The sequence below is a fragment of the Oryctolagus cuniculus genome, chromosome 2 (genome assembly GCF_051225735.1).
Source record: "Oryctolagus cuniculus isolate XC-2025 breed Fujian yellow rabbit chromosome 2, ASM5122573v1, whole genome shotgun sequence".
Classification (NCBI taxonomy): domain Eukaryota; kingdom Metazoa; phylum Chordata; class Mammalia; order Lagomorpha; family Leporidae; genus Oryctolagus; species Oryctolagus cuniculus.
Genome location: NC_142868.1, coordinates 200,488,999 through 200,505,829, shown reverse-complemented (window position 1 = coordinate 200,505,829; position 16,831 = coordinate 200,488,999). Strand labels below are relative to the sequence as shown.

Below are 16,831 nucleotides of genomic sequence, written 5' to 3'. Positions count from 1 at the left end.
TGCTGCATGCCATACCTGAGCCCTTGTTGTCCGATGGGAACCAAACCAGCTGGGACATATGCAGCCTATTGTGGATTGAATTGCTTTCTCTAAAATGGTATGTGGAAGTGCTAACACTCGGAACCTCAGAAGGTGATGCTATTTTGGAAATAGGCTCACTGCATCTATAATCATTAAAGACGGTAGAATAGGGTCAGCCCTCAATCCAATGTGCCCATCGTCTTCAGAAGAGGAAAGGAGAGAGACACAGAGAGTGGAACGCTGTGTAAAAGCACAGAGGGAAGTCAGCCACAGAAAGTGGAGGCAGAAGTTGGATCCAGTGTAGCTACAAGCCAAGAAATACATTCATGTGCAGCGTGAGACCACGAAGGATTCAGGGGAAGCCCATCCCCCTGACACCTCGATTTTATACTTCTGGCTCAAGAACATCTCTATTGCTTTAAAGCAACCAGTTTGTAGGTCTCCGTTCTGCTGGCCCTAAGGAGCAATGTCACAGTCATGCCCACCACCTGGAACCACTGGATTGCGCTGGTCTGCGCCTGTTTGCTTCACAACCAGCCCATGCTAAACATTTTATGATGACATTGCAAAAAGTCAGTGCTTCACCTTAATCATTCAGTACAAACAAGGGAGAATATGAAGAGTATTGTGTGGCCTAGATAATGTGCCTATGTGGACATGCATAATTCTTTGTTTTAAGATTTATTTATTTATTGGAAAGGCAGAGTTACAGAGAGAAAGGGAGAAACAGAGAAAGTGATAGATCTTCTGACTGCTAATTGACTCCCCAAATGGCTGCAACAGCTGGGGTTGGGCCAGGCTGATGACAGGAGCCTGGAAATCCATCCAGGCCTTCTACATGGGTGGCAAGGGCCCAAGCACTTGGGCCATCTTCTGCTGCTTTCCAAGGAACATTAGCAAGGAGCTGGTTTGAAAGTACAGCAGCCGGGACTTGCACACATCAGCATCTCAGGTGGTGGCTCGATCTGCCCCAAGGCCAGCCCATGGAAATGTGTATTTCTAACATTAGTGGATGAGCTCAGATTAGCTGAGTGCATTTTCTTTCAGCAAAGAAGATCCCCAGCATGATTTAATTAGTTAATCTCTTGCAAATGGGTGGTTCAGACAAGAATGGTTTTAGCAAGTTATCCTAGTAGCATATTTATCCCTCATTGATTCTGCTTGAGTAAGCACATGCAATTCAACATTAGGAAAATGAAGAATATGCTGAAGACACATCATTTGATAAAGCTGGAAAGCAGATATGTAGAGATTTCAGCACACGTTGAATGCCAGCCAATTTTCGCAAGTGCAAGTGTTCTGAGTTTTTTACCATTTGGGGGAACTAGAACCATATAATGAGAGATTTGTTACAAAAGTTGACCTGGTGTTTGTTAAATGAGATAGGCTGGATACAGTCAGACCAAAACTGCATCTCGCAGAAGCAGAACTCTCGTTTCTCACATCCCTTTTGAATGGACAGGTTATTTGCCAAGAAATAAGCTGGTTGATCCCATGACAGTATTTATAGTGAGGGCTGTGTAGTTGTAAAATAAAGGATGCCATAAATTCTGTGCCCAGTGGCTCTTCAAACAGGCGTTTGCGTTCTCTGTGGATGGCGGTGCTTTGCACAAGCACCCTGCCATCACCTCCCCTGCCTTTGTGTGTGTTACCGTGGCAGCAAGCAAAGCCCAAAGCTACTTGCAGAACTCATCATTTTTTAACATGATCACCGCTGCTTTTGGATCAGGTAAGCTGCAAGGAACCAGAAGCCGCGCTGTCCAGCCTGCGAGTCTGTGCATTTGCCAAACGAGTGGTTTTGAAGATCGACCTGCCTTTGCTAGAACAGGTTTGCCTGTGCTCTCAGAAACCTCCGCACAAAAGAGAAATGCCACATCAGGATGCAGGAGGAGGATTGGTCACCAGGCATCCAATTTTACAAAACAGCATTTCGCTTGCAAAACGAAGACCAGCCCAATACAGACTTCATGGATATCCCATCACTCTTGCCAGTGGCTCCATTGTCAGAGTCCCAGGAAACAGCACGATCCAGACCCCAAGTTCCTTGACCCTTTTTTACAATTCCACAGCCCTGTGCTGCCTGCCCAAACCCCCACTGCAGGCCACAGTGTGCTGTTCTGAGCTGCTATATTTTGCAGTGACCTACTCTACGAGGCTAAAGATAAACAGCACAACAGCTCACTGTCCCTCTGGTAGTGCCTTAGGTTTCCATTCATTCCATTTCCACAAGAGATGTGAATGACCTCCAGTTGCTCTTGCATAGCAGGGAGCGGTGCAATTCTCTGTTAGTGTCAATCAGATAGACAGAGGACCATAGAGGATTCCGTGGAATGCCTAGGTCTCAGTCTCCCCGGCTGTGACACCCCATATTTGGACCACGATTACTACGGTCCATGAGTCTCTCTAACATCTCTATTCCAATCCCATGAACTTCTAGTACAAAGAAAACAAAAAAACATGCCAAATATTTGACATCTTAATCAATCAATGAGTACTTATTGAGCACCTACTGTGTGCCCAGAGTGTCGCCAGAAGCAATGACTCTCAAAACTCTCTGATGTGGCAGAGACCATCTCACTGAAACTATGCGTATTCTTTAAAAATTTCACCATGTCTTCCATTTTTAATGCTCGCCTTATGGTGATAATGCTTTAAATAAACACTGTTCAGAGAAAAAGAAAGCACTCGCCCATATGTTGTCCGTCTGTGTTAGGAGTTAGACTTTGGAGGCTAGAGCAAGGTGGATGGGCTGGGCAGTGTGAATGAGGCCTTGAGGCAGAGCTGGCTTCACAGGCACCGACCCCAGCCTCCCACAGGTCACCGTTGCAAGGGACTCACGGCAGGGAGCGTTCTGCAGATCCTGAAATCCTAGTTTTGAACTAGGGGCTCACGTTGTCGTTCACACTGGGCCAGTTCTACGGTCTTCCCAAAATTCATATGTTGAAATCCTATCCCCCTAAATGGCGACGTTAGGAGGTGATGAGGGCCTGAAGACTCTGCTCTCAGACAGGGATGGCCATCGGCATCCTGGGGGCCTGAGGAGGGAGGTTGACCCTCTCCCCAGGCGCCGACACTGTGAGGAAGGCGTCCTCTCCAAACAGACTGCTGGTGACTTGAGAGCGACTTCCACCTCCGGAACCAGGAAGAACGAATTCTGCTGTGTAGAAGCCACCTGGTTCCTGGTGTTTCATTATGGCAGCTGGGAAAAACTAAGGCAGCCCACAAATGACTCCACATGCTCCCCCTTCTCCATGCTGAGTGCAATCCTTAGAGAGGAAGAAGAGCCTTCCAGGGCTGGCTCCCTAACGCAGACCCTGAGATAAGAAGTTGGGAGCCCACGGCTAAGAATAATGTTTTCACAGGGGAAAAAGATGAGGGGTTAAGGAAGACTTGGCAGGAAGGAGAAGAACAATGAAACAAGGGTGTGATCTCAGGCCAAGCTCTCAGGGCTGCTTCCTGGCACACAAGGCAGTGGAGGGTATGGGTCCTGCTCAGTGTTTGGCCCTGAGGGGAGGGAGCTGAGGCTCTGCACTCGCCTGCTTCGGGGGAGAGCGTTGGGAGTGGGTTTCCAGTCTCTGCACACACAGCCATGGGAAGCTCTACAGTCCTCAGTAAAGAGGGCAGGTGCAGCCCCTTGGAGATGCACGCAGCCAACAAACAGATGTAAGCAGGCCCCCAGGGATGCAGGCAGAGCTTGGCAATGCAGGCTATGGTGGCCATAGTGCTGAGGCCAACAAACAGTGCTTTGTGGGAGAACCTCTGCCTAAGCACCCCAATCCAATCCTCCTAAGGCTCCCGGTCATGGTAAACGAGACATGCGCACAGTGCATTGGCTGACTGTGTACTCTTTGCCGGATATCATGGTATGCATTATAGAAAATACTCAGTAGAATGAAATACGAACTCTGCTCTATTCAGAAGGGAAAGGGAACAGTATGTGGTAGAGACATTTATTTTTCATGAGGTGTTTGCTGTGCACCAAGCATTAAGCTTCTGAAAGGGGTTGCAAGGTTGAACCATTTGGTACTTGCTCACAGAAATACATGGAATTGCTGGTGCCGCAGCTCAATAGGCTAATCCTCCGCCTGCGGTGCCAGCACACCGGGTTCTAATCCCAATCAGGGCGCCGGATTCTGTCCTGCTTGCTCCTCTTCCAGTCCAGCTCTCTGCTATGGCCCAGGAGTGCAGTGGAGGATGGCCCAAGTGCTTGGGCCCTGCACCCGCATGGGAGACCAGGAAGAAGACCTGCCTCCTGGCTTGGGATCAGTGTGGTGCTCCGGCTGCAGCGGCCATTGGGGAGTGAACCAGCGGAAAAAGGAAGACCCTTTCTGTTTGTCTCTCTTTCTCACCGTCCACTCTGCCTGTCAAAAAAAAAAAAAAAAGAAAAAAAAAGAAATACATGGAATTGATTGTGGGCATCTGGTTGACGTGAACAAGCCAGCCAGGCAACATCTTTAGGAGGAATGCACAGGACCTATTCACATCCATGAAGAGAAGCATTTATGTCTTTGGGTGCTTTTCGTGGGCCTGCATTGAATTTCTAAGAATAAATAAAATACAGGGGAGAAAGAAATTCCTGCTGGCCAAAGTATCAGTCAAAATATAAAGACGAATCTTTCTACCGATGTTTTTGAGTAAGGTGTTGGTGAAAAATGATGAGTAAGGGATTCCAGTGTTTGTCCTCATGGATCTCATTTTCTCACAGTGGATGGCAGGCAACCACTTTGAGGAATCTCAGAAGAGGACACCTGGAGACATCATCCAGGAGCATCTCCCAGCAAGGCTTCAAGGGTGTCTGCTAGTAGCACAACGTACCTTTGTTGTTGGAGTGATAGGACTGAGAGAGGACACTGTGAGTGTGGCAAGGGACTTTGCCAACTTCCTTGTGAGTGGTGGGGAGCTGAGCCATGGGAGAGCTTCACACATGAGAGTGATGTGGACATACATTTCAGAAGCATTACTATATTAACCTATTTGGGGAGCACGCTTAACTCCACAGGGCTTATCTGCATGTGGGGCTGCCCCAGTTAGTCTCTGTGGCTCGTTTCATCTCTAATGTTTCAAGGTCTCTGTCTTCCTCTAAGCTGAGGAAGTACAACCCGAAGAGTGTTCTTTTTTTTTTTTTTTTGACAGGCAGAGTGGACAGTGAGAGAGACAGAGAGAAAGGTCTTCCTTTTTTCCGTTGGTTCACCCCTCAATGGCTGCTGCTGCCAGCGCGCTGCGGCCAGTGCACTGCGCTGATCTGAAGCCAGGAGCCAGGTGCCTTTCCTGGTCTCCCATGCAGATGCAGGGCCCACGGACCTGGGCCATTCTCCACTGCACTCCCAGGCCACAGCAGAGAGCTGGCCTGGAAGAGGGGCAACCGGGACAGAATCCAGCTCCCCAACTGGGACTAGAACCCTGTGCGCCGGCGCTGCAGGTGGAGGATTAGCCTATTGAGCCGTGGCACTGGCCAACCAGAAGAGTTTTATAGATGAGCTGTTCTGAAACTGGGGGATCTCAGTGTTTATATGTGGGTTTCACAAGGTGTGGAGATAATTTTGATTATCATATCTTGAAGGCAGCCATGGATCTCTGGTGGGCAGAGCCCAAGGGTGCAGGCGAGTGTCCTACAGTGCACATGCAGCCCACAAAACCAAGAAGTCTCTGACTGGCTGTGTTACTAGGGCATATGGTGAGGAACCCTGGCATAGCATCATAAGGCAGGGAGTAGAATAATCTTCTGAAGACAAGAGGGTTTCTCGTGACTAGAAGAGATGGGGGAAGCTTGGGATAATGTCTTTGGAATATGCTTGGAGCACTGAGTAATGGCCACAGTTCTCGACATGGCATTGCCAAGCCTGGCATGCAGATAACGGAGGTGCATTTTAAGTAATTGACAACACAAAACGAAATACTAGGTTTGTAGATTTACTGAATTTTCTTATAAGCTTCTTCTCACTGGTTTTTACTTGCCTGCTTTCTTCAGTGGGAAAGCAGGAGTAAGAGTTGGCTTGAATAAAGCAGAACTTGGGCATGTGGATGTGGCCATTGTAAATGCATCATTATTCAGTGGTACAGTGTTACATCATTTTACAGCCTATTTTGTCATCCCAATCACAGAATATGCTTTGCTGTTGTTGTTGTTGTTCAAAATCAAAATTAACCAACAACCATTGAGGAATTCTGTGCCTATGCTCTGGGATTCTATGTATAACGAAACCATAGAAATACAAGTCTACAGACACACGGATCGCCCTTTAATCCCTGAGTAACTAGAATAAGAGCTACTAAGGACGTATAAAGATGTGTGGTTATGGATGTGTTACATGGAATGCTTTACAGGCTGGGGACCGCATGAAACTATGGCAGTGGGGGAAATGACATTGAAATCTGCGGCCCGTCTAGGATTTCAACAGAGTAGAAGTATGGAGGAAGATATTCTAGATAAAGGCCCTAATGAAAGACATGAGGGCGGAAGTCTGAATCTTAATGCCGCCTGTGAGTTATCTGCGTTATCTAGAAGATTATTCTGGAAGACCCCCACATGGTAGGATGGGCAGGGGACCTTGCTGTTTGACACACTATCCCTGTCAAATATCACAGCCCCGTTAATGCATTCATCTTGGCATTCTACAGTGGTGCATGTCCTTTGCAACTTGAAGCAAAATTTGAATGTCACTAGCTCATTGAACCTTACCACTAATGAATCCAATTTAGCAAATGGTTGCCATCTCTTCCAGGCAGAAGGAGTCAAGTTAGAGAATCAGAAATGCAGGAGGGACTCGCAAAGCTGAATCATACGACTTCTTGGCACCGTTGCCTGTCACATCAAGAGATATTGGCAAAAGCCCACGAGACAATGAATATGCAACACTGAACTTTTTTTCATTCAAATGGCACACAGTCCTTCAGATATGTCATCTGACAATCAGTGCAGCAGGAATCCCAGAGAGCGTCTCTGTCTCATCACTCCCAAAATTTGAAGTCAAATGGATCTGTTGACAGTTTGCTAAAAATGTTCATATCTGATACCTTAGACCTTAAAGAAAAAATCCAGAAATGTCCTGTTATCTAAATAACTCAGTTCTTTCCCAGACTTGGGTAGTTATTTTTATGCATTTATCGATTTTATTATTTTGGGGGTGGCTTTGACTTTCTTATATCTTATATATAAATATTTCTTAACATCTTTTGTACAGTATACATCCTAAGAAATGGATATAAGCATATAGATAAGTGAGTTTCTTACCTCTGATCACAGTAATAACAGACACCCAAATTTAAAAAAATTCTTTTATCCCAAGAATTCTCATTTTTCTCTCCTCTCCATTTCTTTTTTATTTTGTTGTTAACTTGAGAAAAAATAGTATATTGTCATTCACATGGCATGATTCAGTGAAGTAATATTTATAACTTTAAGCCCAATAATATGACATGCACACGATTTTTATGATCTCTATTTATATTAACTATCACAGATAAAACATGTGATACTTGTCTTTTTGGGTCTGGCTTATTTCACTTAGCATAATGATCTCCAGTTGCATCCATTTTGTTACAAGTGTTGGGATTTTTGTGACTGAGCAACATCCTATCACGTATATCACATGTTCTCTTCACAATCATCAGTTGGTGGCCCTCTAGGTTTATTCTGTATGTTGGCTGCTGTGAACTGAGCTGCTATAAGCCTGGGAGGGTAGGTAACTGCTTACACACTGTTTCATTTCCTTTGCTAAGAGTGTGATAGTTGAATCATATGGTAGATCTTATTTGGATTATTTTTCTGGATTTTGTTTAAATCTGATGTCAAATACTTCAACGGGAAACATTAATGAGATATAAATGGTTTCTTGAGTAATTACTGTTATGAATTTTATATTTAAATAATCACCAAAAACAATGCAAAGTTAACAAAGTAAAACTTATTCTGCTAAGTATACTCCTAATGGAAAGTAATAAAAATTTAGGAGACAGATCATGACTACATCTTATCATATTTGCAGGAAAATAAACACAGATTTTTAGTAATGAAATTGCATAAACAATGAAGAATAATGATGAGTAAGAAAAAATATTTAGTATAAAACATTTAGTATAAAAATAGACAAGAAGGACAGAGATGTTTTGCATCTCCAAACGAGTTACTTCTCAAATGAGATCTTTGTCTATAAATATTTTGTTGTGTTTTTTCATGTGATTTTTTTGAAAGATGTTTAAAAAAAGATTCTTCTTTATTTTGTTTAGTTATTTTTAGATGTTTCAAATTTTGCGAACAGTCACTTTGATATCTTCTCTATCATTGATATCAGATTAATTTTTTTGATGGAGGATTGAGACTGGAGTAGTCAAAGCACATGCTACATTGGACCAAATTTCCCTCTGTTTGAATGGCTCTGACGTAACTCTTCATCTTGAATTAATGCTTTAGTAATCACTTCTTCATATGTTGGCAGTGGTATCTTTCCCTCACTTGTACTGACACATCTTATGATTAATGGTGTATCTAGGTCAATAAAATATGGTAAATTTAAGTTTAACTCTGACTCTTAGTCTTATATTTTTTCTACAATGCTCTGTGATCTCATTTAAGATCAACTGAAGAAAATAAGCCAAGCAAAGAACAAAAATTTGAACACTGGAATTTGAGCTAAAATGTACACACCTAGAAAATATGTATGCTGGACACTGAGCTTGTGTTTTTCATCATATAAAATAGCTATTTCCTTGGAAATACTTGCATTATCAATGTTTTTAATTTAGTTAATCCTGTAAACATCAAGAAGGTATTTTGTGCAGAGCCCATTGCTTAGTCACTATGAGATCCACATGGCTATGTAAAAGCCAAATGATGCCCTTGTAGGTGAAGATGATAGAAAATGTAAATTTATACCTTTTTTATTACATGTGAGACATTATTTGATGACACTTTGCATATTTTTAAATGTTCAATTTGAAAGGCAGGGAGAGAGAAAAGAAACTGAGAGAGAGTGAAGATTTCCCATCCACACTGTCCAAATGTCAACAAGGCCAACTACAAAAGCTGGAACCTCAATCTAGGTCTTTCACATGGGTGGCAAGGACCCAACTTCTTGAGCCATCACTACTGCCTCCCAGTGTGCATTAGCAGGAAGCTGGAATCAGGAGCAAAGCTGGATTTGAAATCCAGGCACTCTGATATGGGAGTCAGCAACCCAAGAAGCGTGTTAACCACTGCACTAAACGCCTATCCTCCTCTCCCTTGTTTTCATTCATTTAATCTCTGTTGTGTAGGAAAGTAGACTGGAGCTCATAAAATTATGATTTTCTTATAGCTTAGCTAGAATTAAAACCATGGATCCTTATGGCCATTGAGCTCCCTAAACCTTTTCTAATTTTATTATTTCACAGATAAAACTCTTTTTCATGCATAGTAGGAAAAGAGATTCACAGTCACGTTGGTGGTCCCCAAGAAGGAAAGGGAATCTGCCTTCTATGAGCAAGCCCGTGAAAGCAATCTTCCTCCAATCACACAGCTGGCGTCTCTAAGTTGGGAGAACACAAGGTTCTGTTGGGAATGTTTTTATGGGCATTTTCTTATCACAAATGGAGTCTGAAATTAAAAGTAAAAGATGATCAAACTTGTTATTGTTAATAAAGCACTAGATTAAACTCACAATTTTTAAATTAGTGGGTTTTCTTAATATAAAAGAAGGAGGAACACAGATATTTCTTTAACTCTAAACTGAGCTAGACAGCATGCTTGGTATTACCTTGTACTCCCTCCCACAATGACCCTGAGAGCAACCCTTCTTTTATAAGAGTAAGTGTTGATGATTTTTTTTTTTTGCCAGCTTGTTCATGGTCAGCTACTGTACTTCATTCGAGACATGTACCTTCTTCTGTATCATTGACCCAATGTCTATATATTGGCTGTAAACAAACATTCAGAGGCTGAGGATGGCCACCTATGACTTAGTCTACTTTCTCAGCTGAGCATTGGAGTTTTGCCTGATTTCTAACAGTGCTGGACTCAGTGATTCTGTGCTGGCCGTTATCACATATCAATCTGCAGTTGGCCACGAATGTGCTCAAAATCCTTTTGCCATGGTCTCCTGCAATCTTCTCCATAACCCACTGGTAGTCACCATTGCTGCTTTGCCACTGTTACTGTTACTTTACGTGGATCAGTGTTGCATGCTGACCTGGATTGCTAGAGTTCACACAAGATACCAACTGGTGGCAACCACTTAGAGTTGGGAAGTCCCTAAGGGGTTCTGACTTTCAGACTCGGAAAAGGTATTTTTCTTGGGCCCACAGCTGGACAAAATAGTGGGTGTTCTTCCTTGCTATATTCAAAAGGTTGAGGATGATATAATTTTACCATAGAGGCTAGCATTTGAAAGCCAAAGAGCTGTGCACATGGTATTTTTATTTATTTATTTGACAGGCAGAGTGGACAATGAGAGAGACAGAGAGAAAGGTCTTCCTTTGCCGTTGGTTCACCCTCCAATGGCCGCCGCGGCCGGCGTGCTACGGCCGGCGCACCTCGCCGATCTGAAGGCAGGAGCCAGGTGCTTCTCCTGGTCTCCCATGCGGGTGCAGGGCCCAAGCACTTGGGCCATCCTCCACTGCCTTCCCGGGCCACAGCAGAGAGCTGGACAGGAAGAGGGGCAACCGGGACAGAATCTGGCACCCCGACCAGGGCTAGAACCCAGTGTGCTGGCGCCACAAGGCAGAGGATTAGCCTATTGAGCCGCAGTGCCGGCCTGTATTTTTTCTATACAGATGTGCATATCAAGCCTGTGGGGTGAGCGGAGAGGCGGTCAGAGCTGTGCTGGCTGATGAAGTGGATACTGGTGCACGACACAGATGAGGAAACTTGAGAAGTTTCCTTAGGCTCTCCATGCTTCAAGCCCACAGCATGAGACAACAATCTGTCTCAGAGATTTGCCACAAGCAGTAGGCAGGATGGTGCCTACCAAGCGCTCCCAACAGGACGTGGTGCAGAGCGTCTGCCTGTCTCGTATTCCTCTGCCGAGTCTTTCTCTCTTCATTTACTGTGTGCATGCTTTCCTTTAACTCTCTGCACTCGGCTACCAGAGCTGTGTCATGCTCTTGTGTGAAGGCCCAACATTTATGTCACTTTGAGACTGGCTTCTGTTGAACAGACATTCCGGGAAGAATCCTGGGCTCTCTTCTCTGGTTTTCCCACCCCCGGGTTCTCTCATGGATGTGGCTGCGACTCCTCTTGCACACATAATCTCTCCTGGGTGCAGCGAGGGACCCTCTGTCACCTGGAGATTCTTGTCCCTTTGCCATGGGCCTTGACTGCTCTGCACCCATGGGGAAATCTACACATTATAGTTGCCTCTTCCGTGCCCACACAGTAAAGAAAGCAAATGGGCACAATTAAGGAAAAGCTCTCCCAGTGACCAAGGAAGAATTTAATGAGGTGACTTCCTAGCCTGGGGTGCAATGAGTTTGTGTTGATAAAGTGATTTTCTTAGTTAAGAGATAGATCCAAAATTTATTGAGCTGGAAGAAACCAAACTATCTTGAAACTGCACTCCTTGCTTTCTGGCCTGTGTTGTTAATCACTGTACCGTTATGAAAAGATAAATCTGAATGCTGCCTGTTGCTCCACAGCAGGACTTGGCAAGTGTTTACCATGAAAAGCCAGGTAGTAAATACATATTTTTGCTTTTGCAAGCCCTGAGGTCTTTGCTGCCTGTTTTCCACACTGGAACTGATGGTTGAGAGCAACCACAGGTAACCTGAAAACCAATGGGCACGGCTGTGTTTCTGTAAAACTCTATTTACAACAGGCAGGGAGCTGGCTTCAGCCTCCGGTCAGCAGTGTGCTGACCAGTGACCTAGAAGATGAGCTCTAGCCCCAAACTTCCTTTCTAGCTGCTTTTCCCAGGGAGCCTGGCCTCAAACCGCTGGCTCTGTGCAAGCACAGGTGTCCTTACAGGTTCTGTTCCTCTCACTCCCTTTCTCTCACCCAATAGGCCAGGTGCACAGCCACCAGCATGTCAAAGGGGGTCCTTCTCAGTTCTATTCTCTGTAAGGTTGGCTCAAGTAGCCTTGCAAGTCAAAAACAGGGAATGCCTCACACAGCCAGGTCCTGGGCCTTTTCACCAATGCACATCCCTTTGGATGGCCTTCGGTTAGGTCTAGGAAAAGCACAGACATAACCAAAGAAAAAACCAAAGCAAAAGGAAAGATGATGACTGTGAAAGTGACTGGACAGCCCCGCCAATTCCTGCAGAGCTGAAATTCGGATCTGAGGAAGCAAAGCCTGTTGGCTTTAGAGCAGTGAATGCCCTCCTCCCCCTCATCCATCCCCTGGTTCCTTTTGAAGGTCCTTCCCGAGGCCTTTCACAGGAGCATGGTTCCCCACCCAGGTTTACCTGGTGGGCATCACACAGGGTAGGGGTTGACATCCTACACCTGTGTTATGAAGTGGGGCTTTTCACGGCAGGAAAATGCAGCGTAAGTCTTCCGTTTCATATCAGCTTGAACTTCCTGCAGCCCAGTGCAGCTAACTGCACCTGCTCCTTTACTGGGAAAGCCCTTAGGGATCTGTGGGGCACACACATAGCCACCAATAGGAGTACCAGTATTGAAGAGTGATGGACTCTGTCCCCCTGGGTCACTGACAGAGCGCCCCAGGATGTGCCGGGAAGCTACTGACGCTTCATCTCTCCTCCTCTGCTCACAAGATGAGGTCTGGGGAGGAGCAGGCTCAGGCTGGAGGAGGTGCCCCCACCTGGCACAGGAAGAGCCTGGTGTGGGTGTGACGTTTGCTCGTCCATTTACCTGTCTGTATAAGCTGCAGGTGTCTGGGAAACCACGAGAGCTAGACAGCTCGTGCCATGCATGTGAAACCTGCCTACGTGCCTCAAGGTTTGTCTCCTGCTACAATCGCAGATGTTGCCCCAGATGGCAAGGGAGCAGAGAGCCCTGTGCAACAGGCTTGTGGCTCCCCTCGCGTCTTCGCTGGGAGAGCAAGTGCTGGCCCATGAAGGACAAGAGACCATCAGTTCCGTGCTGGATTCCACGACTCCTCGAATGTGCTCAGAGCAGGATGCTAGCAGGCTCTCGTCACGGAATCCAATCAATCTTTCTCATCACAAAGTGTGGAGCCTGCTTCACAATGAACTTCTCGCTTTAGACATTTTATGGATGTGCTATTGCCAAATACACAGGAATTTAGGAAATAATTGTCAACCGTTCTACCAAACAGTGTACAGAACATAACTGTCATAAAAACATTATTAACAAGTTGGTGGTGGTTGGGCGGTGGGGGGAGTATGTCTTTCAGAACCTCGCTTAAATTTGAAACCTCGGCTCCTGTCCTTGGATGTACTCACCTGTGCCCCGTGTTGTGATTATTGAAGTCACTGGATTTGCTGAGGTTTACCTGTGAAATTCAAGTCCTGCCTTCCTATCGGGGCCACAGTCAGCAAACAGGATCTGAGAGTGGAATCTCCCTGGCTGAATTCTGCTGTGCACCACATCTCGGGAGTGTGCACATCACAAGTTGTTAATTATTAACAAAGGGATTTATTTGTTGCTTTTCATCTACAAGGGCCACGCTGCAATCCTCAGGCTCTCCTGGGTGTCCCATTGTTTTCGGTCCAGGAACTTATTTAGTACCTTGCTCATCACAGGTTAGCTTAGCCTAGGGGTGAAAACGCCCTTACTTGTGGATTAAACCCTGTCCTTGTCTTGGGCAAAATTTGATTCCCTCTTCTCGCTTTACAATTCAAATGGCTTCCACAGGCGCACTCATGCTGATTTTGTGTGGTCTCAGAACAAAACACGAAACCCCTCAGTGGGTTTCCTCCTTCATCTCCTCCCTTTTCCATTAATTTTTCCTCTCCGAGGCCTGGCGGCCAGGAGCGGCGGTGGGGGCGCAGCATAGTAATTTTGATTAAACGCATCTCCAGCGTCTGACTCAGCCTGGACCCCAGCCCTAACGCAAGGAAGCAGTACAGGCTGGACCTCGCCACGGAACTGCGAGAAATGCCTGCAGGCGCACGCTCAGACAAGCGCTGCGTCGGTGGTTCGCTAAGCGCTTTTTGAGTTTTTGCTCGCTTCCATTTTTAAAGCTCACTGTTCTTTAAGGTGTCTGAGAGCCACGGCAGGCAGAAAGGCTCCGCCGACGAGGGCCGGGTCCTCGACTCTCAGCCAGACGTGGTCCCCGCCCCCTCATTTCCATCTGCTCTCTTCCATCTGGCTGCTGGGCTGTGAGGCTGCCCAGATCACGCCACCTTCTGACATAACAGGACAGCGTGTCACACCACGTGGCTGCCTGGCAGGTGGCCGTGAGGTCAGGACTGAAGAATGGGGAAGGCGCAGCTTGCAGATCCTGCGAGGACGGGCGCTGTGGTGACGGGTGCGCCTAAGGGACGCAGCCCTGCGGTCGCGGGGGCGGCAGCGAGGGGTCTGCGCTGTGAGCGCCCGGGTTCCACAGCCGTCCGACTGGGCTCCCGGTTCCAGGAGCAATTCTTTCCGTTGCTTTTGTGCGCCTCTGAAAGGAGCAGCAGCCGCCAGCCCACAGGAGTCTGTGTAAACGATGCATCTGCCAGTGCCTGCCCACGTGGTACCCAGGATGTGCCTGTGGGGGGAGGAGGCCGAGCGAGAAGGGGCAGGGAAGCAAAGCCCAGCATCCAGGGCTTTCTGGAAACAGAACTTGAAAGGAGGACGGGACTGGAGGCAGGGGCTCTGGGGAGAAGTAAGATCTTGCAGGGCTGCGAGGCACGTTTCAGAGGACTCGTTTTTCTCAGCCTTTTCCCTGCACCCTGGCTCTGCTCCAGTTCCTCCTGGTCGCCTCTGCTCCCCTGCACACCCGCTGCCATTGTCCCCAGTGCCTCTCACTTTGGCTGAGTGCATCGATTTGTGGGAACCGGAGCCGATGTGCAATTGTTAATCAGGGCGCTGGCCAGTCTCATTAAGGAAGCTTTGAATAATTCAAGTGTGGGTGGGTGAGAAGGAGAAGGTGTCCCACAGCAGAACAGACACCCTCATGGGCAGTCAGGCAGGAATCCCCCCATCTACACAGGAGTCCTGTGCTGATGTTCCATCTGGAGACAGAACAGGGATTTAAAATCCGGTGGGAGAGAGAGGCATTAGTGAATGATTGTAATAATGACATGCGTCCAAAAATACCACTGTTGGATAGGAAACTAGAGTTAACGGTTGGCCACCACCTCGCCCAGACAGCAGTCACCATGTTCAGAGTACGGTGGGTCGCTGACAGTGGGTGTGTGGAGGTGCGTGCAAGACTGCGCTGGATGGGCTTCTTGATCGGATGAGTGGAAGGAGCAAATTACACAAGGTGAATGTGTCTGGTAGGTGAGGGGCTCCATCCGGCACCAGCGGAAAGGTGGAACTGGCTCACTCCTCACCACAGGCAGGGGGGGACGATCGCATGGGATTTTCACAGGATGGAGATGCTAAAGGCTTTGAACCGTGGATGAAAAATGCACTTTGTTTCATCTCCAGGATGTCATGGTGGCATCAACACTACCGCATGAGCTTTGCGTGCCACAAAGCAAAAAGAAGCTTAAGTCAAGAATGTAAGTGCCTGCATCCCCTGTGGGCACCGGTTCGAGTCCCAGATGCTCCACTTCTGATCCAGCTTTCTGCTGTGGCTTGGGAAAGCAGTGGAGGATGGTCCAAGTCCTTGAGCCCCTGTACCCATGTGGGAGGCCTAGAGGAAGCTCCTGGCTTCAGACTGGTGCAGCTCTGGCCATTGCAGCCACTTGGGGAATGAACCATCGGATGGAGGACATTTCTCTCTCTCTCTCTCTCTCAATCTCTCTCTGCGTCTCTGTAACTCTCCCTTTCAAATAAATAAATAAATCATGTTTTAAAAAAGGAATATATGTATTCAACATGAATCTCAGGCAGCACAAAATGCTGTGGTTCATCAGCAGATGGTTGGGAAAGCAGGAAAGAAAAGACGAACAAGTGGTCGAGGGGCCCAGATGTTTTTGATGATCAGAAACTACACGAGGAAACAGAAGAAATGTGTGTGTGAGGCACACACGTGTGTAGGCACCCATGACGGATGGTGTGCTCCCATGCACCAGGGCATTTCTGCTGGAGATGTGATGGGGAAGAGAAATTGAAGGCAGAGATGTCTGTTATAAATTGGCCTTCTCAGTGTTCTGATTCCTAGACTCAGTTCCAGGTGATAATGTTATCTGCCAGTGAGCCACAGACGCTGGCATCGTTTGCCCTGTTTGAAATTGTTATCAATGACTTAGTCAATGATGTCATGTTTCAGGTTTATTTCTAGGGGAAAAATATAAATATTCTGCTGTCTTTAATGCTTATCATTGACGTTTAGTGAAACTCCTGTGCCTTTCCCCCACAAAGACATTCTACTTTCTTTCTTTGCCTGGACCCAGGGAGGATGATGTTGGTTCCGTAGCTCAGCAGCGTTAGTTTCCTTAAATGGTCACCTGAGAAGCTGCATCCCTGCTCCGTGTGCGTGAGCTCTGCTCTGCCTGTCCTTGAGGCACTACCTGGTTGCCTGAATCTTTTGTGCACAACAGTGAGAAATCAGGCATGTGTGCTTCAGCATGCAGTGTAGTGTGGTTCTAGCCCGAGCTCATACAGCACTCTGCTGAGAAGCCCATGTGGTGTCATCACAGCCTACAGGTGCCCAGTGGCATGGGCAGTCTGTCCTGGGTGGAGCTGGGCCAGGCTGCCTGCAGTCCCAACCTTCCTGCCCTGATCTCCATTTTTCTCCTTGTGGCCCCCTGCCTTGCTGGGCACTGTGATTGCCCACTGTAGCCCCTCTGCTTTGGTCACCATGGGGTTCATCCTGGTC

At 46.9% G+C, this 16,831-nt stretch overlaps 1 long non-coding RNA gene across 6 annotated transcripts in view; it reads left to right on the top strand.

Moving 5' to 3' along the window:
* Nucleotides 1-16,831, top strand: part of LOC127487513 (uncharacterized) — a 123,840-nt gene that overhangs the window by 86,704 nt on the left and 20,305 nt on the right. The window contains exon 3 of one of the 6 annotated variants that reach the window (XR_016230659.1): nt 15,496-15,829. The exons of 3 other annotated variants lie outside the window; for them this stretch is intronic. This is a non-coding gene — a long non-coding RNA (uncharacterized LOC127487513). Of the gene's footprint in view, nt 1-4,726; nt 5,167-6,743; nt 8,583-15,495; nt 15,830-16,831 lie in introns of those variants that run through there. 2 more of the 6 variants (XR_016230656.1, XR_016230657.1) reach the window with 2 other exon arrangements.